Source organism: Sardina pilchardus, chromosome 6 (genome assembly GCF_963854185.1).
Source record: "Sardina pilchardus chromosome 6, fSarPil1.1, whole genome shotgun sequence".
Lineage (NCBI taxonomy): Eukaryota > Metazoa > Chordata > Actinopteri > Clupeiformes > Clupeidae > Sardina > Sardina pilchardus.
Genome location: NC_084999.1, coordinates 5,211,392 through 5,230,424, shown reverse-complemented (window position 1 = coordinate 5,230,424; position 19,033 = coordinate 5,211,392). Strand labels below are relative to the sequence as shown.

Sequence of the window (19,033 nt, the reverse complement as noted above, 5' to 3'; positions counted from 1 at the left end):
CAATCTTTCAAAGTTAACGTTCATCAGAATGGGATGTGCCAGCTTGACAACGGGAGATTAGAACTAACGACTGGCTTTTGGCCATAGCAACCATCCATTTAGAATTAGTAACCGCAGTTTGAGAAATTAGTTGAAATGTGTCTGGGAAAAGTAGTTCTACAAACAATACCGTTCTAGCGATTAAAACAATTAAATTAGCACCGGAAACGAACACAACGTAAGTGGCAACAGTGGAATAAGCGGGATAATGGACTTCACGCCGTGCGGTTATTCAAAGTTAATGCACTTTTCTAGACGGAACGTCCCTCCGCTTCGCGTCGGGCCGTATCACCGTCTAGAACGTGCATTAACTTTGAATAACCGCACGGCGTGTCGTCCATTATCCCGTACATAGATGACCGCTCCGAAGGAATAATGACCGCTGCCAATGGCAACGGGTTCACTCCGCTAGTTGTTGCGGAAGCCACGAAACGGTAGCCAAGTCATTGCTAAAGACACATTTTGATGAGTTTCTTTTCTCGTTTTGGCAAGTAGCCGTATAATAAGCGGGATAATGTATAGAACGCCGGTTATTATCGGAAAATAATTCCCTTCAGGACGAAGCAAAACCCCTCCGCTGCGCGTCGGGGTTCAGTTCATCCTGTCGGGAATTATTTTCCGATAATGACCGGCGTTCTATACATTATCCCTTACATAGTTCATTGTGCACCTGATTGTCATGTACCTAAAATATTATATTCCTGAGTATAGGGGCGTTCTATGAGTTTTTGGGAATGTGCAATACCAAGGGAAATGTGCAATATCAGTATAGGGAGATGTGCAATATTAAGATTAAAGTAGAAGAAGGGGCTGTGCAATATAATAGAGTATAGGGAATGATGACAAATGAAGGTTGAAGGTGAACAATTAATTTATTCAGGCTCGGTATGCATATTTATTGTATTTTTAAGTATAGGGGGTTCTATGAATTTCAAAAGGAAATTGTGCAATGCCAAGGGAAATGTGCAATACCAATACCATATGTTGTTGATAAGGTGCAATGCCTAGGAAAATGTGCAATATTAACCACTACAGGGAGATGTGCAATATCAATACTATGTGTTTCTTGAGAATGTGCAATACCAAGGGATTTGTGCAATAGGCCTATACCAGGGCAAAAAGAGGGACCGTGCAATATAATGGAGAAAAGGGGAATTATAGCAAGTGATGGTTTTATAATGAAAAGAGACGTTTTAAATGCTGATCATTTATTTATTATTGTGATGAACTCAAAATGTCTTGTATCTTTGAGGTCTTAGCATAGGGATAGGCCCATCTATGAACTTTTTGGGAAATGTGCAATATCATTGGTTAGGAGTGTTTCTCTGTTAAGTTGGAGTTATTGATTACTATGTCTGATGTGCCCACTGTAACTCCACTCTGCTGTCTTTTGTTGTCTGTGTGGTATGCGTGAATTGGTATTTTGTTTTTATGACAAGCAGTTGTATGCAGCACTGTAATGCCCAAGACAAATTTCCCTTCTGGGACAATAAAGTTCATCTTATCTTATCTTATCTTAAAATGAGTGACATACTTTACATACTTGTTAGTTATATAGACCTCTGAAGATTGCCTACAAAAAGATCCCCATATAAAGAGATCAGGGTGCTAATCGAAGTTAACTACTGTACCTATTGCAAGTTACACTGCAAGTTAGCTCTGGACCAGCAGAAATCAAAGTTTGCCATCTTAATGTACCAATGATCACAAAATCCACTCGACGGCAGATAACAAAAGTGTTTAGGGCAAAACGCCTGCATTTCAGACTTCTTCGTCCCGCGAGAGTGTAAGATGTGTGACTATTCAAAATCTTCATGTTATTTTCCCATAGAAAAATTGCAAGACTCCTAATATGGGCAAAGGTGGCATCTTTATTTGTGGGCGAACTTCTATTAGGCCTACAGTAACACAAACATTCCATTTATTCAAAATAAGGCAAATTCGATTTCATGAGTCTTGAGAGAGAAAAATGCAAAGCAGATGGCTCACAGATTAAATGTAAATGCAATATAACGCATGTTTTTTAGGTTGGTAAAGATGAATATCCCCACAACTGTGACTGCACCTATATTGAAATAATAGTCTGGTCGGATGTGAGGCTTTAAACAGGTCAGAAAAACTACAACCATGTTCTTGTGAATTGAATCACTTTGAAAAGCAGAATAAATGCTACACATTATCCTGCGAAAAGTATTAATATCAGATGTACAACAATATTGAGATTGTAAATGTTGTAGGCTATCGCCTGGGCATTACAGTACATTTATAGGCCATGTTATTGGTAAGCTTTAACCCACTCTTTTATTGATAGGCTAACCCAAGGCAGTAATCATAATGTGCTTTACAATGCCCCCCCCCCACACACACACACACACACCCACACACCTAATGTGAAGACACACATTTTTAAACTACAAGTCAATCACTCACCACTGTCCAAAATGATCACAAACTAAACTTAGCGATTGTTAGGCTTTAGTGATGCGCGGGCTGGCCCAGAGCCCATGGGTCCTGCGGGCGGGTCGGGTTGTTTTTTCGTTGGAAAATGCGGGTAGCGGGCGGGTTGGGTAAAAATCATCTATCGTGATTTCGCACCCCTAATACATTGCTGTGACGACACAATTCATTAAAAATCCCATAGACGCACGGCTTCACTGGGGTTCAGTGGGCTGGTCTCAGTGCAGAGAAAGCTAAACGCCACAAACCAGGGAAGCCTGGACAGTGGGATTGCTCGGACGCCGAGATGATTTTATTGACTGCATGCTGTGATTGGAGAGGAAGAGTTTCAAGTTCAGGGGTGCATTAAGGCTATGGTTAGCCTAAATAAACCCGTAATATGGAGTTACAGAGTTTGTTGCTTTTGTTTCCGTTGTGTAGGCTTAATTGTAGCAGCATAGCTCGCTAAATAAACTGTGTAGCTTGTCTATATTATGCTAATTAGGGCCCGAGCACCGAGGTGCGGCCACTGAAGTGGCTGCACCGTAGGTGCAAGGCCCTATTGTTTTTGCTCAGATTAAATTTCTTCTGGGCCACGTTTTGCCTTTTTTCACCAACTTGGCATGCTCTAAAACTTTTGAAATTTGGTAGCTATGTGTGGAATTGGTAATGCTACTCAGCGACAGAGCTCTGGCCTTGGGCGTGGCTCAGGGACTCTATAGCGCCACCTAGCGCATTGTCTCTTGTGGTTGACATATACATGCATGGAAATGAACCATATTTGGTAGGCATGTGTGTTGTATTAATCTGAACAAGTTTCACATTTAAACTACATAGTGAATCTTAGAGGAATTTGAGTTATGATTATGATTATGATTTTTGCACATCATGTATTTTGAAACACTTCTCCCAGACGGTTTATCGAAATCATGTCATACAAGTACTAAAATGATCTTGAGGGGTTGCTCAAGAGGAATTGCGACCAGATTTTTGAATTTTCAAAGTATATTGAAATGGCGAAGGTTTGAATTATGATGTCTTATTTAGAAACAGGAAGTTGATGTTATAGGCAGAAAAAAGGTTTTGAATTGGATGTAATTTGGCAGCTACATGTGGAATTGCTTCTGCTAGTCAGAGACAAAGCTCTGGCCTAAGGTGTGGCTTTGGGACTCTATAGTGCCACCTTGCAGCACGTTATCTGTTGTGATTGACACAAACATTCACGAAAATGAACCAAATTTGGTGGACTTGTGTGTTATTGCTATCAATAGTCAGAGACAGAGCTTTGGCCTAGGGTGTGGCTTAGGGACTCTATAGCGCCACCCAGTGCATTGTCTGTTGTGGTTGACACATACATTCATGAAAATTAATCAAATGTGGTGGGCTTGTGTGTTATTGCTACCGCTAGTCAAAGACAGAGCTCTGACCTAGGGTGTGGCTTAGAGACTCTATAGCGCCACCTAGCCCACTGTCTGTTGTGGTTGACACGTACATTCACAAAAATGAACCAAATTTGGTGGGCATGTGTGTTATTGCTATAGTTATTCAGGGACAGAGCTCTGGCCTCGGGTGTGGTTTAGGGACTCCATAGCGCCACCTGCACTAATGCACCTGACGCTGCGGGTGGAAGCAGTTCTTCCGCAAATTGTGTAGACTATGCGTGCAACTTTACCAAACCGTATTCATGGGTTTCATCAGGTCCCTTTCCACAGGTGTACTAATCAAGCACCATGTAGTCTGCATTGATAATCAAGGTGCTTGATTTTATACACCTGTGGAAAGGGACCTGATGAAACCCATGAATAGAAGTAAACGAATTCTCCTTGGCCCGCTCTTGTGTGCACTCAATGGACACCCGCCCCTCTACATGCACATTTAATCCAAACAAAACATTCACAATCGTGAGCGCAATGACGCACAGAAGACGACTATCTGAATTATTGTTAAATACGGTTAGCATCATTAGTAGGCTATGCTGCAGTGCACACATCTGATTAAAACTCTGCATTCAAGTTGACTGACCATCTCAATACCAATGTTTTTCAACTCCAAGATTTAAAGGGCCTGTCCCAAGGAGGAAAAGTATGAGCTTACCTTGAAACTTAAACACACGTGGGGACACTGAACAGTCCAACCAGCTAGAGTATGTTAAACTAGCCAACTATGCTACTTTGTTTACAATATTTTGAGGCTTCAACATCAGAAATGTCAGTATACAGAATGTATAAATAATTACGTGTGTGTGTGTGTGTGTGTGTGTGTGTGCTTTACATCTTGTTAAAAAATCATTAAATAAATAAATTCACATTATGTGAAAGCAAAGTGATAAAAAGTCAGACATGAGGCGACCACCACACATTGCCTTCTAATCTGTGGGAAACACCGTTATTACTCTTTAGAAAGATAATCATTGTCTTTTTTGAATACCTTAACTTAAATGGTTGCAACTAAATCTTATTCTTCAAATGCCTGCCTTCCAATTTCACATATCCTGACAACATGACACCTTATGATTGTAGGTCAATTTGTAACCTGTCAAAGACAAAGATTAGCAGCAAAACTTGATATAAAAAGAAATCCTAAATGCTACATGTACCATATTGTAGTGTGTTGGACTACTGCTGCCACCTATTGGCCTTTCTTGGGGTCCAACATCACAAACAAGGGCCGGGTTTCCCAAAATTGTTAAGAAGCTCTTAAGTGCTAAGAACTTCTTAGGAGCGTTGTAAGAATGTTCTAAGAACGCTCCTAAGAAGTTCTTAGGACTTAAGAGCTTCTTAACGATTTTGGGAAACCCGGCCAAGGCCTGTGTCGTGTGCAAACACTCCAAAAAGTAAACCGGTTTCCAATCGATCGACCAACATAGTGTCGTATAGAGTCGCATGCACGAGTCTAAAAAAGTTCAGGCTCAGGATTTTTTTTTGCTTTAATCCCTGGACAGTACTGTACAATGTACAATAAGACAACAATACAACAGTGACAAGAACAGTACATAAAGATAAAGCGCAATAATGACAACATGCATAGACACTGGAAGAGTGTAGTCACTACACACACATAAATCACGACTACTCACAAATCACATACTTCAGAGTTACTGCTATGCATTAACACAAAATGAACTAAGGATTTTGAGCAAGAACTGGCTTTTGCAGGTAATCCATGTTTTGCTATTTTTACAAATTGTTTTGAGAAATGCACTTACTATTTTGCCAATCTTGAGGATGATTCAAGAAATGTACCAAAGTGACAGAGATAAACTGTAATTCAGATCCAGCGCAGAACTGAACAAGGGAATCATAAGGGAATCATAAGGTTATATCTTGAAGTTCATATAACTTGATATGCCTAAACATCTTCAACCTTCAAGTATGCAGCTAATCAGGGAATAGAGTTGTTATTTTGGCCAATTAACTTAATTCCCTAATGTGGAATGAAAGGGACGCTACAAGACTGGCTATTCAGGCTGGTAAGGCTGGTAACACACCCAATGTTCCACTTAATTTCAGTTGAACTGCCTGAAGCTTTTTGGATACAGAGCCAAGACCATCATAAGTAAGTCTTTGAACGGAAAAACAAAAGACCTATGGCTTAACTATTGCTGAGCCCTGTCCATTGAACACAGATATTAGCCAATAACCGCGGCATGTAGACATCTTCCACCTTTTTATTTGCCTTATTCACGCAGCAGCCATGTGTAAACGAAAGGGAGACTAACTATCATTAACACACTCTCAGCAATTACTGGCAGATGCATAGAACACAACAATGAAATGGTTTGCGGACCCCATAACCAAGTTTTGGTTTACAATGACCACAGCGTGAATAAGGTGAATAGAGCTGATTATATAGAGAAGTTGAAAACAATGGCAAAACAATATGCATATCAATGCAACACTAATACATATGTTTGCTTACAGTCTTGTATGATCTCTCTGTAAATTAGGCCTATGTTCAATTCAGTTCCTTCCTCCAGATTCTGTGGATTTCTGACTGCACAAAAACATTTACTGACATAACCTAGACATGGGCATCAACACAAGGCAGGTGCTGCTTTGTTAGATTCCGAAATGTCATGGGTCCGCACCGCAGGTGCTCGGGCCCGCCATCGCCGCTTGCGGCTATATTGTTTACTTGAATTTTAAAAGCCATTTTATATAGGCCTATCAATATAGCACCTTAATAATATTAATTTAATAATTTACCATTTTTATCAGAGCTTGCCCTTTTCCAAAGAGCAGCATTTGCCACTGGTTGGTGGTGGTCTATATGTTCTCGGGCTTTATCATGTGTGTGCGTGTGTGTGTGTGTGTGTGTGTGTGTGTGTGTGTGTGTGTGTGTGTGTGTGTGTGTGTGTGTGTGTGTGTGTGTGTGTGTGTGTGTGTGTGAGGTGGAGATGGAGAGCAAGAAGAGGGGATATGTATCCTACGTATACACGTTTAAAATGTTGAGGTTGTTTTCCCTCTGTGTTTCAACTAGAGTAAAAACATGTTGTTTGAAACATTTTGCCGTTCCATGATTGAGATTCCGTGAATGCCAAGGCTAGCCTATGCATAAAAGTTTGGGACAATCAAACAGCAGTAGCCTAGGCCTACAAAGTTAGCAAAATCCCTTGTTAATAGTTCCTAGGTTACAATGTTATGAGAATATCTTCTCTCCCATTTCGCGGGTTGAGTCGGGTTGGGTTAAAAATCAGAGCGTAATTTCGCGGGTCGGGCGGGGCGGATTGGCTGTCACGATGGGTTGGGTTGGTGCGGGGTTAAAAAATCCTTAACCCGCGCATCACTATTAGGCTTGTACATGTTTTCATAATTTTTTTGAATCCTTAATTTTTACACTTGCAAAGCCTGTCCCAACGTAGTTTGATGGAAACAGCCATGTTCTCAGTATGAACATTAAAAAATAGTACAGTATTTTGTCTACAAATGCACATGAAGATATTAAGGATGAAATTGGTAATTATTTTGGTAATTTTCATGGGACTACATGGTTTAAGGGATAGCTGGTAAAATCAACATGGGTATAATTCCGTTTATAGTGATGTCATATCTGCATACCCTACAAACTTGTAATGGTTCAGTCATACTGAGAAGTTGATAAAGTTTGGGCTCTCTTTGAATAACATTTTTAATAATAATGCCCATTGCCTCACAGGAGAAACTGAAATAATAATAATAATAACAATAATAATAATAACAATAATCATCATCATCATCATCATCATCATCATCATCATCATCATCATCATCATCACAATCACAACAATCATAATCATAATAATAATATAAAGACAGAATTTTAGCAGTAATATTTTACAGGCTTTTGTTTTGGGAACCATTCATGATTCATGTTTGAACAAATTCTGAGATTGAACAGCAACCACATTATTTTCACTCTATGTGTATATGAAGGCCTAAGCGTTAATATAGCTAATAAGATAATCTATCGGAAAAATACATGTGACTCACGTTATAATCCTCAGTGATATCCCGTTAAAATTCCGTGCACCACCAAAAGTGCACCACGTTTGAGTGAAAGAAAAGTAGATAGTCAAGAGGAGTGATGGGAGGATATGCATGACAGATCGAAGACAGTTACACTCTATGATGTAGGCGAGTTGACTAACCTGTCTGACCAATTTCATTGAATGCATTGAAACTAAGAATTTGAACATATAAAGAGTAGGGTGGAGTACAGTTGTTTACATTTTTTGTTTACACAAAATTAAACAAAAAAAAATATTCTAAAAACAAGTGATTTATGCATGATATTGCAGTAATTCTTATACCTTCCCCAATCCATTGATCGCAGTGGACTATAAACAGTACTCATGGTGCATGGGGTATTCCATTAACCTCGCTAATAAAGGCGGCGCTTAAGAGAAATAACCTGGGGGGTATTCCACCAAGCTCGCTAATAAAGGCGGCGCTTAACAGAAATAGCTGGCTTGAACTAGCGTCAACTTTTACTTGGGGCTGAAGCCGTTCCATTAACTTATGTTAGCTGCATCTTGGCATCTTGGCCTCGTTTATTCAAACGGTGGCCCTGAAGTGCAAAACACAACACAAATAAGACAACACAACACAAATAAGACAACACAACACAAAGAGAGAAATCACGGCCCCGAAGTGCACAACACAACACAAAAAGAGAAAAAACGGCCTCGAAGTGCACAACACAACGGCAAATCACACAACACAACACAAAAAGAGACAACACAACACAAAAAGAGAAAACACGGCCCCGAAGTGCACAACACAACGGCAAATCACACAACACAACACAAAAAGAGACAACACAACACAAAAAGAGACAACACAGCCCCGAAGTGCACAACACAACGGCAAATCACACAACACAACACAAAAAGAGACAACACAAAAAAGAGAAAACACAGCCCCGAAGTGCACAACACAACGGCAAATCACACAACACAACACAAAAAGAGACAACACAATATATACAGCCTGCCTACTGTCACTGAACAAGCTTCTGTGTGTGGTCCAAGATTCCTTGGACCACACACAGATCAAGTTCAAACAATGTAAGTTGCATAATTTTCAGAAATTCTTTGAAACTAGCGAATAGGTAGCCTTAATCAATGCTTGCAACACTGTCAGAAAAAAAGTTTCTCCTTCTATTTTTTAAGTTGTAGGCTACAGGTGACGAAAGCACAGGTTGATGGAACCAACGGTTTGGGACTTGTTTTCCGACTGGTGGCTTTTTTTTTGCAACACAGATTAATTTAGCTCGGCAGTTAGCCTGCCACCGACCAGGGGCCTATTGCACAAAACTAGGATAAGGGATTAACCCGGGATATCTTGGTTATCCTGGCTCAATTTATCCGTGATCCAGTTGCACAAAAGCGGTATGGGGGCAGCAGGATATGTTATGGTATAAGTTACCATGGCGATTTATTCTGTGGAGCTAGCCTGCTCCTGACCAGGCTAATAGTGCGTTCATGCACATCGGACCTTCGGAAATTTCTGACCTCCGATAGCGGAAAAATGACATGAACGCTAGGTCGGGTTGAATTTTTTGCTCAGAGACTCGTGCGGAAGTTTTGTGCCCCGAGGTGTCCGACTTGACGTCACTGTCATATTCTCCAACCACGACGGCCTCCCTTGCAACAACACAAGAGGTGAATTTCACTGTCATTACGAATAGGCAAGGTAATTTGTCACTAAATTAACAGCACAGACAGAAACACTCGCCCAAGACATTTTTCTTCTTGCTCAACCATACTAAGCAGTTGTAATAACGTATTTATGCGTTTCCTGTATTTATTTTCCGAACTGATCTCATGAACACACTTTTTTCGGAGGTCGGGACTTATTTAAAGGCTGGCTTACATTGCACGATTTTGGCCTGTTTTAACAGTCGGCGACTAAATTTCCAAAATCGGGCGGAAATCTTGAGAGTTGTGCTAGAATCGCAGCGCGCTCCCGTCATCTAAATCGTTTAGTGTAAGGTGCCAATCTTAGCGGTTTTAAGTCCGTCGGAGGCAGTCTTTCTCTAGTTTTGCCGTTACGACAATATCAAACATGTTTGATATTATCGGAAGTCTTTTCAGTCGTGGCTCATGCAAATACTGACGTGAACATTAAAAACCAATAGTAACCTCTCGCGAACACGTAAACAGGAAGGGGCAAAATAGGCGACAGCTGTAGCCTGTATGATTATTTGTTATTTCATTTCTTATAATTTATTAGTCGGCTATTCTACGAGACAGAACAACTCTATATCTGTTAGTGATGTCACACATCAAACAATGCTGCAGAAACGCGACAAAAATACTTTGATATGAGTAGGCTATCATGTGATTTCCTGTTAATGATGACGTGTAGCCTATTGCACGATGGAAATAATTTGAAGGAATCTAGCAGCAGTCTTGTAAATAGTGACCCACAGTCTTTGCAAAATCCTAATCTGAGACTGGCCTGTGACTAGACTGTGACTAAAAACTCAATGAATTGTCTTTAGATGTGAGAGGGTCTGAGACTGTAGTCTTTCAAAAATCTTTTCCAAATCTTTGCAAAGTCTGGCAATGTAAGGTAGGCTTTAGGCGGGTCCTCCGAGGTTCCGAGCTGCATTAACGCACTATAACATCCAAGATAAGTTGATTCTAATGGTAATTACATTATCTGATTGGTTCAGCTAGCTGTCATTCAAATGAGACCTCCACGTGATTTTTTTTAAAAGAGCTGTAGATTCCATTTATATATTATTTGCTACATGCATTTACTCGCAAAACACAGCAGAATGTCTGCCTAATACCATATGGATGTCATTTAAATTATGGTGGCCTTATAATTAATAACATAGCCTACTCGTTGTTTGCTTCTTTTGGTGTTTTAAACTAATTAGGCTTTTAAGACAAATTAAGATACGTTGTGCATCTTTGTGGTGGCAAAGCGCTTCCTTAATGACGTTGCGTGCCGAGACAGGGAAGCTCTCACACGTGGGTGCATACGTAAATTTGCATTCAGTTGATCTGCCACACCTACTCCCGCTATGTAACAGAAATAATCATGATCCCCCATCCAAAAAAGTAAAACTTTACCTCGTTGTTAGTCTATATCAAAAGCGGTTGTTCACTTTGTGTGCAAGACGCTATTTTTCGTGTTTTTTTTATTCCAACCGTGAGTTATTTGGGGGAGAAACGAGAACGCGCACACATACCGGATAACTTACACCTGGCTTGATGAATCCGTGTCTGCTCATCCTGGATTGGTCTTTGTGCAACCAATTAAGCCGGTATGCTCTTGTTTTGGATTCATTGACCGCAGCTCAGTAAGTTATCCCGGATATCTTAATTCTGCTTTTGTGCAACGGGCCCAAGGTTAGTTCAGAAGCATATGTTACCCCAGCAACTTAGCTGAGATTCCTGTAAGCGGGAGTAATGGAACCGAACTCTCTCTAAAATTAGCGAGGCTTATCAAAGTTAGCCGCGATTTACGGTTAGCGGGCTTGATGGAATACCCCCTAGTGGTGCATTTGTTTTTGTTTGTTTGTTTTTGTTCTTCTTTCATGAAATCAATGTGGGAACATAGGGCCATGGGAACATAACAGTGATTTCACTTACACCACTATTTGCAAACTTCCAGTGAATTTCTGCTGACAAACCTAATATGCATGCTTACAGTTTTTCTCGATTGTTAACACACATTTTCTGAAAACGTCATACTCTCAGAACTTTACACACAAATCCAAAACCACAAGGGCAAAACTCCTCAATTCTCCTGCAAAATGAAACTTTACCTTCAAAACAATGTACTTTCTCCTCAAAATGGTCTTTTGTTCTCAAAAGACACACACAAACCGTCATATATCAAGACATTTGGGACCAGTTGAACACTGATGTGCTCAGTTTACAGTTTTTTCCAATCGTTTACACACTAAAATTAAGATTATCAGAGAGTTAACAAAATGTAACACTTAAGAAGCAAAACACCTGCGCAGAGTAGTGCAACAGTAAGCACAAATTCAGCTTCATACTTTTTGCAAAACTTTACACACAGTGAATGTCAAAACGTAAAAGACATTTTCACACCTTAAGGCTGGCTTACATTGCACAATTTTGGTCTGTTTTAACAGTCGGCGACTACATTTCCAAAATCTTAGCGGTTTTCAGTCAGTCGGAGTCCGTCTTTTTTTAGTTTTGCCGTTGCGACAATATCAAACATGTTTGATATTATCGGAAGTCTTTTCAGTCGTGGCTCATGCAAATAGTGACGTGAACATTAAAGACCAATCGTGACCTATAGCTCCAACACGAAACAGGAGGGGCAAAATAGGCAACAGCTGTAGCTTTTATGATTTTTTGTTATTTCATTTCTTATAAATTATTAGTCTAATTATTCTACGTGACAGAACAGCTTTATATCTGTTAGGGATGTCACACATGAAACAATGCTGCAGAAATGCAAAAAAATGACTTTGATATGAGTAGGCTATCACATGAGTTCCTGTTGATGATGACGTGTATAGTGCACGATGGAAATAATCTGAAGGAATCTAGCAGCAGTCTTGTAAATAGCGACCCACAGTCTTTGCAAAATCCTAATCTGAGACTGGCCTGTGACTAGACTGTGACTACAAACTCAATGAATTGTCTTTAGATGTGAGAGGGTCTGAGACAGTAGTCTCTCAAAAATCTTTTCCAAATCTTTGCAAAGTCTGTCAATGTAAGGTAGGCTTTAGACACAGATAGCCTAAAGATTGTAAGGTACTTCCTTCTCATTATAAAGCCCTGCCTTGCCAATGACCACACTAATGAACAAATTGAATAATCACATCCACCAGGTGTGCACACATCTGCAAAATTGAAAACTGTTGCGTTTTGTATCCTATCTGATGATTACAGGGCTCCGCTCCTATAGTCTCACCGCTACTCAGAGTGTGTGCATATATAAACCTTTTAGACTACTGTGAATCCCTCACTCTGCTAACATGGTTGTGTGTGTATACTATCTTTAGACTCTGCAAGAGATTTCTGCCTTGCTAAAGATAGCTTGTTTCCCCCTTTTCGACTCTTTGAGGCGACTGCTCCGCGAAAAAGGGGAAGTATTTATCAGTGTCGTGTCTGTGGCAAAGGCCCCTTTTCAACGGGTTTAGGATGCACGAAAGGACTGATACATGAATCAAAATCCTTATTACCTGCAAAACGTGCTTAATTATGTGATTCTCTTCTTATAAGGGGACTTGGCCATTTACTGCATAAACTAATCTGTGACAATGATTTCTAAAAGTCTTCCTCCCGTTACAAAGGCAGTCGCCTGTCAGTGGAGGGACAAAGGGGACCTATTCCTCGTGGTCACAGAAAGATTCATAAATAACTGTTCTAGTGACAGATTTCTATGACATAGAAGACAACTAGTAAATCTAATTCGGGATTGGGAATTCAAATATATTCTCCTCCTCGTGACGAGGGTGAATAGTTGGGGTTAAAGGGGTCCTAGGTTCCTAAAGCCTACCTTACATTGCCAGACTTTGCAAAGATTTGGAAAAGATTTTTGAAAGACTACAGTCTCAGACCCTCTCACATCTAAAGACAATTCATTGAGTTTTTAGTCACAGACTAGTCACAGGCCAGTGTCAGATTAGGATTTTGCAAAGACTGTGGTCACTATTTACAAGACTGCTGCTAGATTCCTTCAAAGTATTTCCATCGTGCACTAGGCTATACGTCATCATCAACAGGATCTCACATGATAGGCTACTCATATCAAAGTAATTTTTTCGCGTTTCTGCAGCATTGTTTGATAGTGTGACATCACTAACAGACATACAGTTGTTCTGTCACGTAGAATAGCCGACTAATAAATTATAAGAAATGAAATAACAAGTAATCATACAGGCTAACAGCTGTCGCCTATTTTGCCCCTTCCGTTTTCGTGTTCGCGAGAGGTTACTATTGGTTTTTAATGTTCACGTCACTATTTGCATGAGCCACGACTGAAAAGACTTCCGATAATATCAAACATGTTTGATATTGTCGTAACGGCAAAACTAGAGAAAGACTGCCTCCGACGGACTTAAAACCGCTAAGATTGGCACCTTACACTAAACGATTTAGATGACGGGAGCGCGCTGCGATTCTAGCACAACTCTCAAGATTTCCGCCCGATTTTGGAAATGTAGTCGCCGACTGTTAAAACAGACCAAAATCGTGCAATGTAAGCCAGCCTTTAGTTGTGTAACACGGCTGGAGGAAAACCGTTTCTCTTATCCCACCGGAAACATGCAACAAACTTAATCTAATTCTAAAGTCTTGGCCAAGTGATTCAATATGGGCTTTTTCTAGGACAAATCTGTATAGCGCTCATGGCATATAACAGATCTAAATGATAATTTGTACTCCGTTGTTACCTACTTTAGTTACTAAAAACAGATTTCCCTATCTTTGCTTGTATGGTGCAGGTTTCGGACCTTACAAAGGCCCCCGAACATTTATTTTTTTACGGAACCATGCCCGCTAAATGCAGTCCAGTGTAATTTTTCTACAGAACCATGTCCGCTAAATACAGTCCAGTGTAATTTTTCTACAGATACGTATCCGCTAAATACAATCTGGTGTCATTTAATTACAGAAACATGTCCGCTAAATACAATCTGGTGTCATTTAATTACAGAAACATGTCGGCGAAATACAGTCCGGTTGGTTTTGTGACCGCGTTAGTGTCTAGGACTTTCCTTCCTAAATACACAGCTGAGTTCGCTACTCCAGTGTATGTCAGTATATTGTACAGTAAGTGTTTGCCCATTAACAGTGTCTAGATCTAGAAAGTAAGCCCTTCAAACGGACAACTCACCCCGTTCCAGCCGGGCCTCCTTGTAGGCGTGCGCCTCTCGCAAGAAAAAAAAATATTTTTGCAAGGAGATCAATATTCTCGTTGACACAGGGGAGGCAAAAGAAAACTCGAAGAAGGACTCTGCTGCCTTTTAACAGAATCCCTAACCAAGGGTTAGGGTTCTGACTTTATTTAATAATAATAATAAAAAAAATCTTCTTGCTCTCAGTCGGCGAAGTACAGAAGAGGTGATGGAGAGCGCGCCTCTAGCCCCGGTCCCGGGACCTTTTTATATTTGCCCAGCTGGACCTGAATCTATCACTTGTACACAGTCAGCTGTTTGTTTATTTCTTGTTCCTCTTTCTGGTGGCTTCCCTCAACTCTTCACACTTAAAATACTGACACAGCACATGGATGTTGCCTATACATAGCTATACGCTGAAACTATTAAACTTAAAACTCTAACACAGCACTCGGATGAGGCCCATATATGGCCCTAAGCAGGAACTACCAAACCTAAAACTCTAACACAGCATTACTCTATAAGCCTGACTAAAACACTTTAAGGGCTAAACAATTGTGCTTTAAAGGATTAAGCAAAAACACATTCTAAAGCTAAACAAAACCACACTTCAAGCTTTTTAGTAAAAACACACTTCTAGTCTAAGTAAATATTCTTTTCACGCAAGTTATCTATCATTGCTGCATTTGCACATTTTCATTTGGTTTAGAGCAAGCTGGAATCAAGCAGTTATATTAAGACTTCTATCTAATGAACTATCTCATGTAATCTTTTGACTTTTCCACGGTTCACATTTTCTGCCACTTTCTACAAAACGCAGCACTCAGGTGTGTTATGCAGTCTTGCCTTGCTAACAGACCTCTGAAGTTCGCCAAAGATCCTTAAGGCGGAGCAAGATACGTCGTCGTAGTTCATGTCTATGGGCGCAAAACGGGGATCATCGGGGTGTGTCATGCGTGTCATTGACGTATTCATGGGTTTCATCAGGTCCCTTTCCACAGGTGTATAAAATCAAGCACTCGATTATCAATGCAATTGCTATCAGTTGCTTGATGATGTTCCAAAATAATCTTGACGCTCTTTCAAGCCTTCTACATTTATTAATTCTAATATGGAAAGTAACACACACAAAGCATGTACACTTTCAAGGAATTGAATAAAAACATCAATGGAATAATGGAAATATGTCGCTGCTCTCATTAAAGAGACCCTATGCAACTTTTTCATAGTCATAAAATCGCTTAGAAATCGTTGTTTTGCTTGACTGACCAGTTTTATCGAAAACAGCCACATTTCCTCCCGCCCCTAGTGTCCCTATCCGCTATTACAACCTTGCAACTTTCTGATGAACGATCGTCTGCTTTTTACATCTGGAAGTCAGAGACGCGTGAGGAACAAGAAGAACCACGCTTACAATTTATATTTTTATATAGACTATATATGTATAAATATACATGCTAAAGCTGTCGGGGAAGCTCTGCAGAGAAATATGCAAGCATAAAACGAGCGAAAACGAAACCGAAACCAGAGATGAAATCGCCAATCCTGCATTGTTCCTCTTTAAGTTACCCCAGCGCCATCTGATCGTCGTTAGCACAAATCAGGATTTGGTTCAGCTGGCTGGCTAATGTGTTGTCAAGGTAGAGCGTACGTAGCAACCGGCCAACATCAGCAGAATAAACAAGAGGGGCACACCTGATATAAAGTCGATTTTCTTCAGACTGGAATGCTCAAAAATGCTAAAAATGCACCTGAAGTGGTCAGAAGGGGTTGAGGGTCATGAAACCGTGCCCAAAATTCACATTCCTAACTCTAGAGAGCGAAGATCTTAGCATATACTTGAAATTCTGATCTATGCCCATAGACTTCAATGGAACAGTTGCTGCCTCTGCTCTGCATACCCCCCCCCCCCCCCTTGCTCTGGGGTAGCAAAGATCAGAGTGTGCCGTCTTCACCTACCGAACATCACAGTATCCACTAGCCGGCAGTGGACAAAACTGTGTAGTGAAAAACGTCTGCATTTCTAATGTCATCCTCCCCGCGAGAGTTTAACAGGTGGGATAATTGGAAATCCCCATGTTATTTTCCCATAGAAAAAATCTCAAGATACCGGATCTCCTTATTTGGGCAAATATGGTGGCTTTTTTGTAGGCGAACTTCAGAGGTCTATGAAGACATAGGGCCCTATCATGCCGACCACGCAATGAGCTTTCGCGACTTGCGCAACCTATACTATTCTCTGCGAGCGCATCCTTCATTTTTCCAGAGCAAATGTACGTTCTCTAAATGGAGATGATATTGCGCCCTAACGGGCGTGTCAGTGAAGAGAAGAGGTGTGGTCCGGCTCGCCAGTCACTAATATATGGATGCAGAAAGTAAGTGCGCCACTGACCAGGAAAAACCTAGTCGGAAATCACTCGCGCATAGCTGAAAGGCTATTTTATGAGCGCATGAGGCTTGGGGATATGAAAGAGTGCACAGTGCGCACACACACCCTACTTCTTTTGTCAGCAGGAGCGCGCAGCCCGAATATAATTAAATAATATTTGTCCGTTTCTCGGTTTTAGGTTCGTGTATTGGTCAGCAAAAAGTAGCATACATAGCATAACAACATCCACATGCAATAATACAACAATAACGTCTAACTGTGACCTGCTCATTTAGACAACATTACACAGCCCTATGGCTAAGTTACCTTCAGTTAGTTTTGTTCTAGCATACCTTTAACGTCTGGCATTAAACAGCTGTAGTGTTCTGACAACTGTCTACCTTGTTATTGCTCATCTGGAATAACTCCTCTAGCTGCCTCCATCCTCCATCCTTTCTGTTTTGTTTGTTTAAAAGAACTTGCGATATCCATGATGAGTAGGTTATTGAGTTAGTGAATTAGCTTCACATTGTGTGCTGATAGCGGAGTAAAAGAAAACAACAAGTAGCCTAGTTGCGCGCCTCCGTGCGTAATCTCTCCTGTTCAAACGAAATGTGTGCGCGTGGATATAGCTCTATAGCGCATTAAGTTAATTTTGATAACGTGTTGACTGACTTTTTCTTAAAATAGAAGATTGTAAATAGCCTGATGGCAGGCAGCTAATGGGATGCTGTGCATATTGGGTGGGTACGGTATGGCATGCCAATTTGGTGTGAATGCACACACACACAAGGGAAATGTAATAGTGATAATGATCAATAGTGAGAACTGGCTTCTGGCTACTGCTGCGGCTGCTGAGTTCATTCTGAAATAATCTATTTAAGTCATAAGCCCCGAGAGACCGTAGGCAAGTGCCTAAAACCCCCCTTAACCGTTCTAAAATCAGTGTAGCCTAAACTACGGACTCGAGTGGCTTATTGCTTTTCTAAAACGGTAACTATACGTCGATGTATTCATAGATAATCATTCTTCCGCCAATAAATATTTCCTCCATATGAATGGTTGCCATGCACCATCGAGACGCAGCCACTTTAACTTTTGTGCAAGTTGTGGTAGTGCATTAACGAAATGCGGTCGAGGTGTATGTTTGTGTTGGATTTTATAACAGCATCGAACGCGATTCAGCCAATCATCATCAAGGACCGGAACTATCCGTGTTAGAAAATAATATTCACACATCATGTACATTATTTTCACAATTTCCCAGCATAAAAGTTGGGAAGGCTTAGCCTTCCCAAGCCTCCATTACGCGCCGCCCATGCCTCACGCACGAGCAAGTCGGTCTCTTCTGGAGTAGAGGCCCAGGTAACTCCGCCATGATAATACCAACAGACCATTGAACAATGCACCAGGCTTTTAAAGGGAATGAGAGTGTGAAATCTAATTGGTTTATTGCATGCTACGCCCAAAAGACACCCACGACTAATTAACTCAATTAAGACAACCCCTTTTCACTTTGCGCCGAGCGCAATGTTCATTTTTCACGCAGTCATTAAAGCCTTTTGCGCTAGGACCGCCCCCAAAGAAACTTGCGCGAGTGACTTGCTACAATGCCCATTTGATCCTGATAATAGAGCCCATAAGGTGCTTCACAACATGCCTCCTCACGCACGAGCAAGTCGGTCTCTTCTGGAGTAGAGGCCCAGGTAACTCCGCCATGATAATACCAACAGACCATTGAACAATGCACCAGGCTTTTAAAGGGAATGAGAGTGTGAAATCTAATTGGTTTATTGCATGCTACGCCCAAAAGACACCCACGACTAATTAACTCAATTAAGACAACCCCTTTTCACTTTGCGCCGAGCGCAATGT

General features: G+C 40.8%; 1 protein-coding gene across 3 annotated transcripts in view; it reads right to left on the bottom strand.

Annotated features, from left to right (window-relative positions):
• Positions 1 to 19,033, bottom strand: part of LOC134082003 (CMP-N-acetylneuraminate-beta-galactosamide-alpha-2,3-sialyltransferase 1-like) — a 39,025-nt gene that overhangs the window by 8,569 nt on the left and 11,423 nt on the right. The window contains exon 1 of one of the 3 annotated variants that reach the window (XM_062537634.1): positions 7,944 to 7,995. The exons of 1 other annotated variant lie outside the window; for it this stretch is intronic. The gene's annotated coding sequence lies outside the window, so the exon portion shown is untranslated. Of the gene's footprint in view, positions 1 to 5,680; positions 5,743 to 7,943; positions 7,996 to 19,033 lie in introns of those variants that run through there. One more of the 3 variants, XM_062537635.1, reaches the window with a different exon arrangement.